Source organism: Macaca nemestrina, chromosome 5 (genome assembly GCF_043159975.1).
Source record: "Macaca nemestrina isolate mMacNem1 chromosome 5, mMacNem.hap1, whole genome shotgun sequence".
NCBI classification, from domain to species: Eukaryota; Metazoa; Chordata; class Mammalia; order Primates; family Cercopithecidae; genus Macaca; species Macaca nemestrina.
In genome coordinates, this window is record NC_092129.1 from 128,260,475 (window position 1) to 128,276,589 (window position 16,115).

The 16,115-nt window shown below is 34.5% G+C and overlaps 1 pseudogene; it reads left to right on the forward strand.

The window, feature by feature from the left end:
• The first annotated feature begins 980 nt into the window (after positions 1-980).
• The window catches only part of LOC105490931 (methylosome subunit pICln-like), a 30,061-nt pseudogene continuing 14,926 nt past the window's right edge, over positions 981-16,115 (forward strand).

Sequence of the window (16,115 nt, forward strand, 5' to 3'; positions counted from 1 at the left end):
TTTTAGGTCTCTACTCACACATCAGTTTATTAGAGACTTCTTCACTGACTACAGTATATAAAATAATAAAGTACCTCTGCCCCATTCCACCTTACCTTGTTTGTTATTCTTCATAGATGTCAATTGCTATTGATTGCTCTAGATGTTGACTTTTTTTGTGTGTGTGTGGTTTGCTAAAGAAGAGGGAAGAGCATCCTGAACATGAGAAAGTGGAAGTGTAAAGACTTTCAGTCAGCACAGATCTGCGTTCTGGGCCAGTGAAGCTGGAATGCAGTGTGTGTATGTGTGTGTGTGTGTGTGTGTGTGTTCGCAAGCATGTGAAAAGAGAGGGAGAATGGACAGATTTAAATGAAAGAGAAGCACAAGGTGGCATGGTAAAATATTTAATTTCATTGTAATTGCAATGAGATTTTTAGGTATTTGATTCACAAGTTCTGAACGGTATTTTTTTAATTGCATGTTTTTAATTTATAGGAAAAGGATTGTGGTAGAGTATGTTGGATATTCCTGGCCTTCCCAATCTACTTTCCCCCTTTATCCATCCAGGGAGGCTGATCATTTTAGACGGTATCAGACACCCTAGCCATGTCTCTTACCATTGGATTTGGCCAATGGCAGAATTCACAGAGTGAAAGGAGAAAGAAATGGAAGCAACTTTTCCTTTTAAGAACACATCTGCTGAGCTGAGGTTTGACATTACTCATGCTCCCATAACTAAGGCCTCAGATGCTATCAGTGGCCCAAGTTGGGAGGACTTCCTATCATCACTGCTCATGCCAGATTTCAGTAACTACCTCTTTGCCTTGCTCCATATGGCCTTGGGCTGGCCCAGACACAGTTTTCTCATCCCTTGTTCATTCCTCAACCACGTCCTCATCTTGTGATGTACCATCTATTTCTTACCAGGACCCTGACAGCAAATAAGTGGAGGAGTTACGAAGCAGCTGCAGGTGTCCAGAAGAGAGGTGACTTGAATTCGCATGGCATCAGCAGAGATAAATAGGTAAGAGATGTATTTTGAAGGTAAAATTAGAGGACTTTGCTATATGATTGTCACTAGGAGATAAGAAAAAGGAATAAATGAGAATGACTCCTGTGTTTGTGCTTGAGCCTCCAGCTAGATCAAGGTGTTGTGTAAAGAGTCAGAGAAGAACAGGGATGGTAGAGAACGGTATAGAATATGAAAATATCAAGATATCTTTTCTTGACATGTTGAGTTGAAGTTGCTTCCTTGGTTAAAACTTGATTATGAGGCTGGATACCAGGGAGATACAAGGGATGGCCACAAGTGTGGAAAGTCATGTGCTCAGAGGTGGTATTTAGTATCACATACTGGATGAGGGAATCATGTAGAAAGCAATAATTTAATTGAAAAAATATCCTGGGCATACCCCTTCCAAAGGTGAGAAACTTAAATGTTTAGAAACTTAATAGAGAAGGAGGAGTCAGCAGAAATGACTGGGAAATATGGGATGTAGCATGTGTGTGCATAGGAAGGAAAGAAGCAGGATAGAGTGTCCCAAAGGCAGGAAGGCGTGATAGTCATCGTCTTGAGAGCACTTTTGGTGTAAGTGTGGAGTAGGAGTGGAAGTTAAATGAAACAAAGGTTTTCATTAGAATTCAACATCGCTCATTAGAGATCTATTCTGAGGATAAAAGTTAGAATATCAGCTGGTAATAAAATGTTCTTTCTTTATTTGACAGCTGAGGATATATTTTTCTTGGCACCATTTAGATAGACTTTGTTACTCATTGGCAGGATTCAGGTGATCAGTTCCTTGCCCCAGTTGCTATATGTCCATTCTATTACTACCCAATCTTAATTGAATTATAAAGCTTTACAAACAGAATAACAACAATAACAGCAAAACAAATATGTTTAGGTTAGTATAATAATGAACTATCATCCAGAATTCTACTTGCAAAATTTTGATTATATCAAAGATCTTTATTAACATTAAAAGACATTAAAAGAGACTTTCAAATTTTAACTTATAAAACTACACTAATTATACGATTTATTTATTATTATTATTTACTGAGACAGAGTCTCCCTCTCCCACGCTAGAGTGCAGTGGTGCGATCTCGGCTCACTGCAACCTCCACCTCTGTGTTCAAGCAATTCTCATGCCTCAGTCTCTGAAGTAGCTGGGATTACAGGTGGCTGCCACCATGCCCAGCTAATTTTTGTATTTTTAGGAGAGACAGGGTTTCACCACATTGGCCAGGCTTGTCTCAAACTCATGACCTCAAGTAATCTGCCCGCCTCGGCCTCCCAAAGTGCTGAGATTACAGACATGAGCCACCACACCTGGCCATTATTCACTTTATTGATGGGTTCCATGAAATGTACTGATATGAAAAAGAATTCCACTGCAATAAGGTGACTATACAGGTAATTTTGAGAAAAAAAGTGGCAGACTTACTTTTCAATAACTCTACTTTTTTTCATTTTTGAAATTGCATTGTTACTCCAAATATTTTTTTGCCAATATTAACATTTTCTTTGCTATTTCTCTTGCAAATATTACATGTTCTAATAAATAAGATGATCCTACCTCAGCATTAAGGTAGACTTTATATTGTCAAAAAACATGATAAAAGCTTTAAAAAAAGCATGAATTACAGAATGCACTTTAAATTTTAAACTAGAATTTATTATATATGAAATATCCATATTTGTTACTAGTTATCCTATTTTTAGATGACATTTTAAACATGACATTCTATAAAGTACTGTAAATAAGAACACAAATGTGTAAAATAATCATTAAGCTGGCCTCTAATTTTTCCATTCTGTATTTTAAGACTTCTAATGTGCCAATTCTCTTATCTTTTTTAAAAAAAATAGAATGCAAACTAAGATTTTTAATCTAATATGAAAATGAATCTTTCAAGCCAAGATATGGACAGATGGGTAATGTAGTAATAAATTGAAACATGGATCTTTGTTTCACAGTTAGATAAACAATTCAACAAATAACCTCATTTTATACTTAAAGATAGCTGTATTCCTTAAACTGCCTTCCCAGCTTCAAAATTATATTTTAAAAACCAAAATATAAGCAGATTAAAAGTGGATGTCTACAACTGCACATAGTTGTTACGATTATTATATTCAAGATAGGATATTGAAATGGAACAAAACCAACTCAGAACAAGAAGAAAGGAACAGAAGACTGGATTTAACACAAGACTTTACCTACTGGCTCTTGGGAAAGTCAAATTTCTCTTATGTTAACTTCCTTATGAGTAAAATGAAGGGAATACTGCTCCAGTTTCAGGGGAGATTTTTGTGTGTGGGGGGGTCGGGGGGGAAGATAGTTTTTTTCTTTTTTAGTTAGGCAAAACTCCTGTGGAAATAAGAGATATAAACACAGCTTATAGTCGTAAGATAAGTGATTACATTTATTATTTGAATAAATGCGTCCTTAAAAGATTCATCCTTGATGAAAGATTACATGCCTAAATTTTAACAAGGTGTCAAATTTTCATGCTGTGGATTTGGTTTCTCTGTGAAGGAAAAAATTAATGAATGTTTGATAAATTGATATTACTTAATATAGACTATGTGGATGACTGTTATAGTAGCAACTACTATTTTGAGCAGGTTATCAATTGTACATAAGTTTAGAAAGGGTTTCCCATTTGATATTACTCTAGTGACAAATGTCAGGAATGACATGTACCTGGTATCTATCTATTTTTTTGTAATCTAAATGCAACTTTTTGTATTCTACTGTTTGCCTAAAATTTATTCATTAGAGAAAGTTTTTCTCTGCTGAAAGACCAAACTGACAGGATCTATGATTTTCTGGAGACTTGCAGGTAATAGAAAACTCTGTGGTTTGAGTTATGAACAATCTTGATGAAGAAATTATATTGTCAAGACTAATATATTAAGCAATACTTCAATCTGTACTCAGAGGATGTACCTTTGCCAGCCTCTTCACTTAGAATCTGTAGTAGGCAGGCTACTTGCTTTCAGGAGAGGATGGTGAAGAAAGCTGACTTTTTTTTTTTTTTTTTTTTTTGTAACAGATATCAAATGTACAAAAAAGTTACAATAGTACAATAGTATAAAAATTTTCCTGTGTCCTTCACTCAGGTTTCACAAATGCTAACATGACTATTTTATCATATCTCTTTTATTCTGTTTTCTCTATCCGTATCTATATTATTTCTTTCTGAGCTATTGAGACTGACTTGCAGCCATGATGCCTCTTTATTCTTAAATTTCTCAGCCTGGTTTTCCTAAAAACAAGGTCTTTCTCATATAGTTAACAGAATTATGTTCAAAATCAGGATAATACTATTGATACAATCCTATTATCTAATCTGTAAACCTTACTCTGAATTTTCTGATTGTCTCAATAACATCTTTTATAGCAAAAGAAAATATCAGGTCCCACATTACATTCAGTTGTCATGTTTTTTAGACTGCTAAATTAATCTTGAACCGTTCAGCAGTCATTTAGTGTGTTTCAAGACACAGGCCAGTAATTTTGTAGAATGTACTTCAATTTCAATTTGTCCGATGTTTCCTCATTAGTAGCATCAGGCATTTGGCAGATATCCTGCAAAAGTGATCTGATGTTCTCAGTGCATGCTATCAAGAGGCAAATGATGTTGATTTATCCCATTTACTGGTGATGTTAACTTTGATCACTTGGTTAAGATAATGTTTGCCAGTTATTTTTACTATAATGGTACTACTAATTCCTTTTGTAACTAGTAAGAACTGTGTGAAAAGATACTTTGAGATTATGGAAATCCGTGTTACTCAAACTTTCAATCTAATTAAACCATCTGCTGATGATCCTTGCCTGAATAGATGTTTGCTAAATGGTGATTTTTAATTCCATAGTTTTGCACATTTACTTTTGCCATTGTACTGTAACAAAAGGTTTTACCTGCCTTCCTTCCCACCCTTCCTTCTTCCCTTCCTCCCTTCCTCTCTTCCTCCCTTCCATCTATTCTTTCTATCTATGTGGACTTATGAATTCTTATTTGGTGAGTTATATTTTTAAAATATTATTTATTATATGCTCAAATTATCCAAGATTTGGCAAGTGGGAATTCCCTGAAACTGAATCATAAATGCTTTTACATCTCTTCATCATTCTTTAAACATTTTGCTCTGTTCTGGCAAATGAAAATATTCCAGGTTCATCATGAACTTCCCATTTGCCAGCACTAGAATCAGCCATTTCTCCTAAGAGTCTCGTTTTTTTTTTTTTTTTTTTTTTTTTAATAGAAAATGATGTTTGGAAACTAGGTCTGAGATCCAGGTAAATTGTACTCATTGCTTCTGGAGCATTATTGTTTCTAAATCCTCTCCACAGAGCACCTGTAAAACACACACACACACACACGCACACACACACACACGATACAAACAGACATACATATCTATGTCTACATTTATGTGTCTGTTAAAAGTTATGAGTAGATTTTGATATCTCTAATTTTAATCTATCATCACTGGGTTCACTCTATCTTCTCCTTTCCATGTTTGTAAATCCTTTTACCAACAATGAGAAAACTGTCTTCTAGTCTCAAGATATCCACTTGTTTAATTCCAAAGTATATGGAAAATAGTTCCACAATTACTAATCCAGGCCTCTGCATAAAAAGAAGCCTACCAGTTAGACTCCAATAATTGTTTAGAGTTCTTTTTTCTTTAACCTGAGAGAATATAACCCCAATATTGTGTTAAAATTTCCTAAATGTTAGTTCTTTTTTTCAGCTTTTCAGCGTCAGAGTGGCTATACTATTCATTTGTTTATACAGCCCAATTTATTTGTTTCTATTTGTAGAAACAGAGTTACTGTAGCCCAAAAGTAATGACTACTTTACATCCAGCCTAACAACTCAAATGACGTTCAGAGAGATCAAGCGTATCCATCAGTAAAATAAAGGGTTACACATCTGACCACAAGATGTCCATGCATCCCTTCTTCAAACCTGTAGAAATCTCTTCCCAGCAAGAAAAGTCATGCATATTCTCATCCTGTCTCTGAACCCAGTTCAAATCCTAGATCTCTGGGTGATGTCAAATGTTAGCCCTGAGGTCTAGATATGGTGATCTATGTATTATATATACATTTAATTATATTATTTAATTAAATGTGTATGTTTAATATAAATATATGTGTGTGTGTGTGCGTGCATGTGCATGTGCGTGTGTGTATTTTTTAATCTTTGTGTGGTTCTTAGCTCCATTATCTGGAAGATATTTTTGTTTGTTGTTCATTTTTCTGTTTGACCACAATTGCAACAATCATTGGGAATATGATTTTTTTAATCCTTGCTCATGTAAATATGGGGGCCTCTGTGTTGCTTTGATGCTAGAATAGTTAGAGATTTTTTGATGTTATTGTTATCTAGTTTGGTTTAGTTTGGTGTTTACCTAGGCTTGTGATTTCTTTAGCAAAATGATTCTCTAAAAAATTTAGTAGGCTTTTACTCTATTTGCTTCCAATAAGTTTCTGGTGCCAGCAGACATACTGAAAATATTTTTCTTAGACATCATCTGCAAATTTGATTTATTCCTTTTGCTTCCTCGCCTCATACCTCTTTTTCTCAATTATAGCAGCCTTAGGCTGACACTGTGAAACATGTAACTATTCCACTATTAGACTGCAAACAAATCACTGACTTCATGTTTTCCTTTTGCATGCACACTAAAATTCTCCCTCCCTATAGAGATTGTACGGATCATATTTCTATCTCTTGTCTATTTTATTAAGGAAATACTATGAGTACTATTGATTATCACCTGATAAGAGCATTTTTTCTAACAAAATATACTCAGTTTTTTCCTTGACCCCGGTCATCTTTATCAGCACTTACCTACTTTGGATTTTTAGTTATTCATTTTCAACCCTACAAGTTTCCTGCTGCCCCCCAAAATGTAAATAGCATGAGGGAAGAGCCAAGCACAATGTCTAGTATATGGGAATCCATCAATGATTATGAACCAAATTGACTTACGGAGAAGTGAGCAAGCATATACTTCAGTTAAAATGTGTGGTACAACATTTTAGAATTACAGTGTTTAATGCCTCTTGAGTCATTACTTTTCAATGGTTCACAAGCACAATACACACAAAAAATGGGAAGAAAATTCTAACCAGACCCAAAGTTATATATTTACTTTGAGTCATGCAAGAACACTTAACATAGAACAGAGCACCCTCTGTGTAAAGATAAGCATTACGTTGATGAATATCTTGCCCCCACATTTCGCCTGGTAAGCCAATTTCAAATGAAGTTCAAGAGTCTCCTTAATTTGCTGGTTCTAGTTTACCATACCTTCCCTGATGTCTGAGAATAATCTGAAATAACAGTTCATTCTACTACTGTCAACAATATAAGGAATTCAGAAGTGGCCTTCCTTCATATGAAAAGTTGGCAAAAATATATGAACTCCTTAGCATTTTTACAATTTTATAGGGTGTTGTCAGAATTAATAATGAAGCAAACCTAGAAATCCAAAGAAAACAGTAAATTAAAAAAAAAAAAAAGTATGTTACACTTTTAGCAAGTTCAGTGGAACAGAAAAGTTGATATATTATCTAAATGTAAAGTTCAAGACATTGATTATGTGACACACTGTTGTGACACATCTGGTGACCTTAAAATTACTATCTTAAATTTAAATTATTATAAAAGCAGAAGCGAGAGATCCTTCAGGTTCTTTGTTCATGGTTTAAAATATTTGACATGCTAATACACTCTTACCCTACAGGGATGACACTTAAATTTTACTGAGCCATGGAATATAGAGTGAGTTCAAGGCTGAGGGAAGCTGCCGTTTTCAAAACGATGCCAATTCTGGGCAAGTAGTCAATTTCTGGGTAAGTTGTCACAGGGAGTCACCTGGAGTGAGCAATGGAAACCTGAGAACCTCCTACTATGCTTATCTCTCTATATATGTATCATCAATCTGGATATATATGAGAAATATTTCAGACATTTTATATAATCAGACATTTTTATATATGAACGTATATATGAATATATGATTTTTAATATTTTATGCATTTCTCTAAAATATATTTCTAGATATCTATATATTATCTTAAGGAGTCAGATAACTTCTGAAATGATGAAGTCGGTCAATCATTCACTCCTTTGTAAATTATAATATTTTCAGTCGATTTTTCACAGGAAATGAGAGGATGCCTTATGTGTGTGTTTGTGAGGGTCTACGGGTAAGCATTCATGTGTGTCTTTCTAACAAAAGAGCCACTCTCTCACTTAACTATAGAAGTTATTTCTCAATTTGATTTAACATTTATATTTTCCCTAATCTCTTGCTAATTGGAAAAATGTATCTATGCTTTTCAATGCTCCAGTTCAATACTTCATCCCACAGAGTTCTCAAGATAACTGTTAGGATTCAATGAAAGATATAGTTTTTCCCCAAAAAGCCGGCACTTTCTTCAAACTGGATTCAGACAGCAGGTAAGGTCAAGGAGTCAACCAATACTTAGTTCTGGAGCCTCCATCAACCTAATCCAACCATATAAGAAAATGCTCATGCTGGCCTTGCACGGTGGCTCACACCTGTAATCCTAGCACTTTGGGAGGGTGAGGCAAGTGGATCACTTGAGGTCAGGAGTTTAAGACCAGCCTGGCCAATATGGTGAAACCCCATCTCTACTAGAAATACAAAATTAGCCAGGCATAGTGGCATGCATCTGTAATCCCAGCTACTCAGGATGTTGATGCAGGAGAATTGCTTGAACCCAGAAGGCAAAAGTTGCAGTGAGCTGAGATCACACCACTGCACTCCAGCCTGGGCAACAGAGCAGGACTCTGTCAAAAAAAAAAAAAAAAAAAAAAAAAAGGAAAGGAAAAGAAAAGAAAAATCTCATACTAATAATAAAACTGCAGGTAAGTTCAAGACTGATAACTGTGGGCAAAAATGTTGGAATTGAAATAATTCTACCAACACCTTCCAGTTTTACATACAGAAAATGTGGTTTGCTATATAATCTGTATTACAAACATCTTCCCTCTTCCATTCCGCTGCTTAGAGCCTGAGGGATACTGGAACCATGAACTAGAAGGAGCTCACCTCCCAGAGAGCTTTTCAGATCAGAGCTCGAATTCTTTCCTTGGATTGTGTACCTCCACACTTTTATGTGAGAGAAAATTGAACTTTGGATTTAGCCACAGATACTTAGATTTGCATCACATGAAGAAAAATGTAATTCCAAATGAAACATCATCCCACTTGGAGTAAAATCCAAAGCCTTACACAGCCCCAGTGATCTGGTTACTAGCTTCATAGACCCATGAGTCTCCCTTCTCTGTCTACTCTAAGGTTACCCAGACAGACACTGCTGGCTCAGGTCCTTAGACATTTCCTCAGTCTACATTATTTCTTCCCCAGAGAATTGGATGGCTCTTTCTCTCCCTTAATTGAGTTTGTTCCTCAAATATCATTTTATTAGAATGGCCTTCCCTGATCTATATACTAATATTAACTCTACCCTCCCTCTTTTCCTTTTCCTGCCTTTTCTGCCTGGTTGTTCCCCTTAATCCTTAACATCTAAAATGCTAACTATTCACACTCTTGTTTGTTCATTTTCTGTCTCTCTTCACTAGCAAGTAAGCTCCATGAGTTCACAGTGCCTTTTTACCCACTGCTGTATCTCCACCACCTTGAATAATGCCTAGCTTATTGTAGTTCAGTGAATGAATAAATGTGAATGCACATGATACAGACCATGAGAATACAACATCTAATTGATATTACTATGTGCCTGAGACCCCCAACATATTGTAGGGTTTATGGTTTTCAAAAGTTAGCCTTACATAGAAAAAAAAAATCAAGACTGTTCCTTCTTTCCTAGAAAGCTATGGATATTGAATCCTATTCTTTTAAACAATACAGTTAATATGGAAGAAAATTGATGACTACTAGAAATCCTACAGAATAGAAATGTCATCGCTATGAAGTAGATAGCTTTAGCTGGAAGTAGGCAAACATTTTTTCTTGAAAAAACAAAGTAGAAATTCAGTATCAATTTAGAAAACAGTTAAAAATGTCAGTGTAAATTCATAATTTAATTGTGTAGCATTGCTATAGACTTAGAATCAGGGTTAAAATGTCAATTTTCATCATGTTTGATAGCAATGCAATAAGGCTTGAAAGCAAAATAACACAAAGCTATCAGAGATAGGGAAACCAAATTAGCACATGCAGGCTATGTTATTTTACATCTACAAAGTCTAAGGAAATAAATAAAATTGGAGTAGATAAATACATAGTGAAGCAACTGAGAACAAAATAAATGTTAAAAAAAATAGTGTTTAAAAATAGTTGAAGCTTGTAATATAGTATTTAGTGTTCTTTTTTTCCCTGTCTAAAGTTGAAGTTATCTTTTAAAAGGTTATTTATAACAGAAATAAGGATAAATACTTAGGTAACAATTCATGAAATATAGAGCATGCAATGAAGAAAAGAATGATGTAAAACTCTACTGAAGTCAGGTAATTAAAAAGAATATATAATTGCTGGAGGGAAGACAATATTATAAAAATGTTGATTCTTCACAAATTACTTTTCTAGTTTAGTTAAATTTAATTCAATCCTATATCCTAATGGGGTTTTATTATAGAAATATGTTAAAGTTCATTTAGCATATTAAATAGGTATGAATATCTAAAAGTTTTTATTTTTAAAAAGTCTAGTACACGTACATGTCAAAAAGCTAAAAGAGGCCCGGCATAGTAGCTCACGCCTGTAATCCCAGCACTTTGGGAGGCTGAGGCAGGCAGATCATCTGAGGTCAGAAGTTCAAACCAGCCTGGCCAACATGGTGAAACCCCATCTCTACTAAAAATATAAAAAATTAGCGGGGCATAGTGGCATGCACCTGTAGTCCCAGCTACTCAGGAGACTAAGGGAGGAGAATTGCTAGAACCTGGCAGAGAGAGACTGCGGTGAGCCGAAATTGCGCCACTACCCTCCAGCCTGGGAAACGGAGCGGGACTCCGTCTCAAACAAACAAAACAAAGCTATAAGAGTATTAAGTGTTGTACTATACAAAATAGCAGTCTTTGACAGTTAAGAATCTAGTAATTCTACAAACATAAATCAACCTACCATCCTCTGTCATTTAACCTAATATAGTAATAGTTCATTTATAATAGTCATAATTTGAGATACAATAAACTTGGTGTTTATATCATGAGTAAGTAAATATTGTCTTTATATGTGTTGTGCTTAGATTTTTCTTCCTACTTTTGCTTTTTCATAAGCTTAATTATTTATTTCCCCACATGTATACTTTTCTTTAAGCTGTTCTATAAAATTTTCAAGCTGCTCCATTGGATCCACCATAAAAAGAATATCAATTTGTTCTTCAGAATTCTCATATTTATCTGAGAATCTATGAATTCTCTCTTTCCTATTTTCATGATCCAGGCCTACTGTACAAGTCTTTTTTCTAAAACTTTCTTTTAACACTTTCTAGGTTGGAACGAATGTTTTCTAGATCCCATGTGCTCCTCTTTTTCTTTTACGTTGTGCTACTAGATTTGCTGAGAGAATCCCCTCACAACTTCCTAAGAGATCTGAACTTCCATTCTGTAGGTGGAAAAGAGAGGGAATCATCTGTTAGTACAGGATGTGGCTGATATTCTGCTCCACAGTGAAATGCCTTTGACCAGTTCCTTTCATTTTCTGCCCTGTGCCTCCACCCTACCTTCACTAAACTAATACATCCAAATATTGAGTATCTCATGAATTCTGCAGAGTTAATTAGTTGTCATAGTATTACCTTACCATTCATTTAAGACTGAGATTCCTGCCTTGCCATATTGATAATCATTTTTTCACTTTATTTATGATGTTGTGTTCACTTCCGTTGCCATATGGATTTTTTTTTTACTCTTGAGTTTATACCATTTTTATTCTTTCACAGTTATTTTAGTTTGGATCTCGGGAAATCAAAGTAATAAACTCAAAGTGCCATATTTAAATGAATTTTTAATACAATTATTTGAACAAAAAAGAGGAATAAGGAAATTCTACCATAAGACATGTTAAATACAAGTAACAAATAATTAAGTTAATTGGGTACTGATTAGAAGTAGAATGTTATCAGTAGTATGGAAAAATATCCCAAAAAATATATCTTGGCATATATAGAAATTAAATAAATATAAAGTTAGCATGAGATTAGTAAGGAAAAAATCAAAACCATTTTACAACTGATTAGCTATTTGGATAAATTAATGGATTAGATAGATTGATCAGTTATTCTTAACTATTTTTGTTCATCTACATTACCTGTATAACACATTATACTCAGTAAGAGCTCTCATAATCTGCTATAATTCACATCAAGAGAAGCAGGACCAACACATTCTCTGGAAGACATATGAAAATATCTAGGGAAAGGCTAATATAGTTTTTAAAATTTATATTCCCCAGCTAACCTGATACACTCTCCCTTTCTCTACTAGAGGAAAGAAGTGTACTTCTTTGCAGATTTCTATTACTGTTCTAAATAAAAATCAAGATATTAAAAACCAGAAGAAAATATGAGAGCTATTTCTCAGATACCTAGTTTGGGAAAAAAATAGATTTAGAATAAAGTATTTTGGGAAAATTGTCAAGTATTACAACAAAATTAAACTATGTAAAACTAGATAAAAGATACTATAAACTAAAAGCTTCTTTCTGTGGGGAAAAAAAGACTTAAAGATAACCAACACACTTGAAAAATTTATAAAATCTACAGAATAAATAATACACAAATAATTTTTATGTCAAAGCAAGGAAAATATATCTCCCAGTAGAAAATGGAGCACAGATATGAGCAGACAATTTAAAGAAGATTCAAAAAGATAATATTTGAAAAAATCTGGGCAATAATTAAAAAATAAAATTTCAAATTGAATGACTGAATTTTTAGATCCAGAAAAGTTGGAATAGATTCACTTTTCCCTGTTCCTCCTTTCTAAACACAACTAAATAACCTAGGAAGTATTCAACATACCACAGTAAAACGATTCTGACAGTGAGGCAGACAAAGGCAAACTGGCTAGGGGCCTCTTAAGTGAAGATAATATGGCGAATTCTTAGGGAAAGGGAGTCCTTTTATTATATTTGCAAACATTAAGGGTGACTCTTTGTGCTGCAGAGCTGTGTTTTGATAAATGCATAATGTTAATTAAACACAATTACAGTATCATACAGAGTAGTTTTACCCTAAAATTCTTTTGCGTCATTTATTAAAACTTCTCCCCATCCCCTCACCCCCAGCCCCCACATTCCTTCCCAGTCTCTGGCAATCACTCTTTTATCCTGTCTGCCTAGCTTTGCTATTTCAGGAATGTCATAAATACAATCATCTACTAAGTAACTTTTTCAGACTACCTTTTCTCACTAAGTAAAATTCAATTTCTTTTTATTGCTGGATAACATTACATTTTATACATGTAGTACCTTTTCTTTTTAATTAATTTATCAGTTTTGTTAAGCTATTATTGACAAAAACCAAATACTTTCAAGGTGTCCAATGTAATTATATATGTATACACTGTTGCCACAATTAAATTAATTAACACATCTATCAGCACATAGTTACCATTGTGTGTGTGTGGTGAGGGCAGTTAATTTTCTACTCTCTTAGAAAATTTCAAGTAAATAATACAGTACTATTAATGATAGTCACCATGGTCACTAGATCTCCAGAACTTATTCATCTTAAAATTGGAAGTCTGATCCTTTGACTAACATCTCCCTGTTTCCTCAATCCTCTAGCTCCTGGCAAACACTTTTCTACTCTCGGCTTTTATGAGTGTGACTGTTTTAGATTCTACGTATATACTAGATCATAAAATATTTGTCTATTCAACCACTGTGCTACCCTCAGTTTTTATGAGTTTGAGTGTTTTAGATTCTATGTGTACGTTAGATAGTAGAATATTTGTCTGTCTGCTTGGCTTATTTCATTTAGTATAATGTCCTTCAGTTTCATCTGCATTGCCGAAATGGCAGAATTTGCTTTTTATTAGGCTGGTAATATTCAATCACATACACACACAAATTTATCCATTTGTCTAGGAGCATGAACTAGGCTGTTTTCATATACTAGCGACTGAATAATGTTAAAATGAACTTGTGATTGCACATGTCTCTTCAAGACATAATTTAATTTTCTTTGGATATATACATAGAAGTAGGGTTGAAGGACTCTGGTTATTTTTTGTTGTTGTTGTTGTTGTTGGAACCTCCGTACTGTTTTCCATAATGACTGGACCATTTTATATTCCCACCAAGAGTCTACGAAGCTTCCCTTATATCCATCCACATCCTCAACTCTTGTTATCCTTTTCTTGATTATAACCAGAATGACAGAAGTGTTATTCCATATGCATTTCCCTGATGACTAGTGATATTGAGCCCCTTTTCGTATATAGCCATACCTCATTTTATTGATCTTCACTTTGAATTTTACAGATATTGCATTTTTTATAAATCTAAGGTTTATGGCAACCCTGCATCAAGCAAGTGTATTCGTGCCATTTTCCAACAACATATGCTCACATTGTGTCTGTGTCACGTTTTGCTAATTCTTGCAATATTTCAGACATTTCATTATTATTATATCTTTTATGATGACTTGTGATCACTGATCATTGATGTTACTACTGGAATTGTTTTGGGGCTCCACAAACTAGTCCCAGATAAGTCAGCAAACTTAATAGATGAATGTTGTGTGTGTTATGACTGCTCCAACAACAAGCCAACCAGACATTCCTGTGTCTCTGTTGCCTTGGGGCTTCCTATTCCCAGAGACACGTCAATTAGGCCAATTAATAACCCTACAATGGCCTCTAAGTAGTAAACTGAAAGGAAGAGTCCCATGTCTCTAAGTAATAAGCAAGAAATAATTAAGATTAGCAAGGAAGGCATGTCTAAAGCCAAGATAGGTCAAAAGCTTAGGCCTCTTCTGCCGAACAGCCAAGTTCTGAATGCAAAGGAAAAGTTCTTGAAGGAATTAAAAGTGTTGTTCCAGTGAACACACAAATGACAAGAAAGTGAAAAACCTTATTGCTGATATGAAGTAAGTTTTAGTGGTCTGAATATAACGTCAAACTAGCCATGACATTCCTTTAAACTAAAGCCTAATCCAGAATAAGACTGTAACTCTCTTCAATTCTATGAAGGTTGCAAGAGGTAAGGAAGCTGCAAAGTTTGAAGCTAGCAGAAGGTGGTTCATGAGGTTTAAGGGAAGAAGACATCTCCATAAAATAAAAGTTTAAAGTTATCCAGACAATCTAAGGTAATTGATAAAGATAGCTACACTAAATGGATTTTTAATGTAGACAAAAAAATCTTCTGTTTCAAAGATTTGCCATTTTTTTATTTCATAGCTAGAGAGGAGAAGTCACTGTGCCTGGCTTTAAGCTTCAAATACTACAAAACAAACAAACAAACAGGCTGACCCTCTTATTAGGGGATAATGCAACTGGTAACTAAGTTGAAGCCAATGCTCATTTACCATTCTGAAAATCTCAGGGCCCTTAAGAATTATGCTAAATCTACTCTGCCTGTGTTCTATCAATGAAACAACAAAGCCTGAATGGCAGCATATCTTGTTACAGTATGTTTTACTGAATATTTTAAGACTACTGTTGTGACCTGCTGCTTAGAACACAAAAATTCCTTTCAAAATATTACTTCTCATCAACAATGCACCTAGTTATTCAAGACGTTTGCTGGAGATGTACAAGGAGATTATTTTCATTCATGCTAACATGACATCCACTCCAACTCATGAATCAAGAAGTAATTTCAAAAAAAGAAGTAATTTCAACTTTTAAGTTTTATTATTCAATACATTCATTTTGTAAGGCTATAGCTGCCATAGATAGTAATTCCTCTGATGGATTTGGGAAAAGTCAATTGAAAATCTGAAAAGGATTCACCATTCTAGATGCCATTAAGAGTATTTGTGACTCATGAGAGGTGGTCAAAATATCAACATTAATAGGAACCTGGAAGAAGTTGATCCCAACCACATAGATAACTTTGAGGGGTTCAAGACTTCTGTGGAAGAAATAACTGCAGATATATTGGA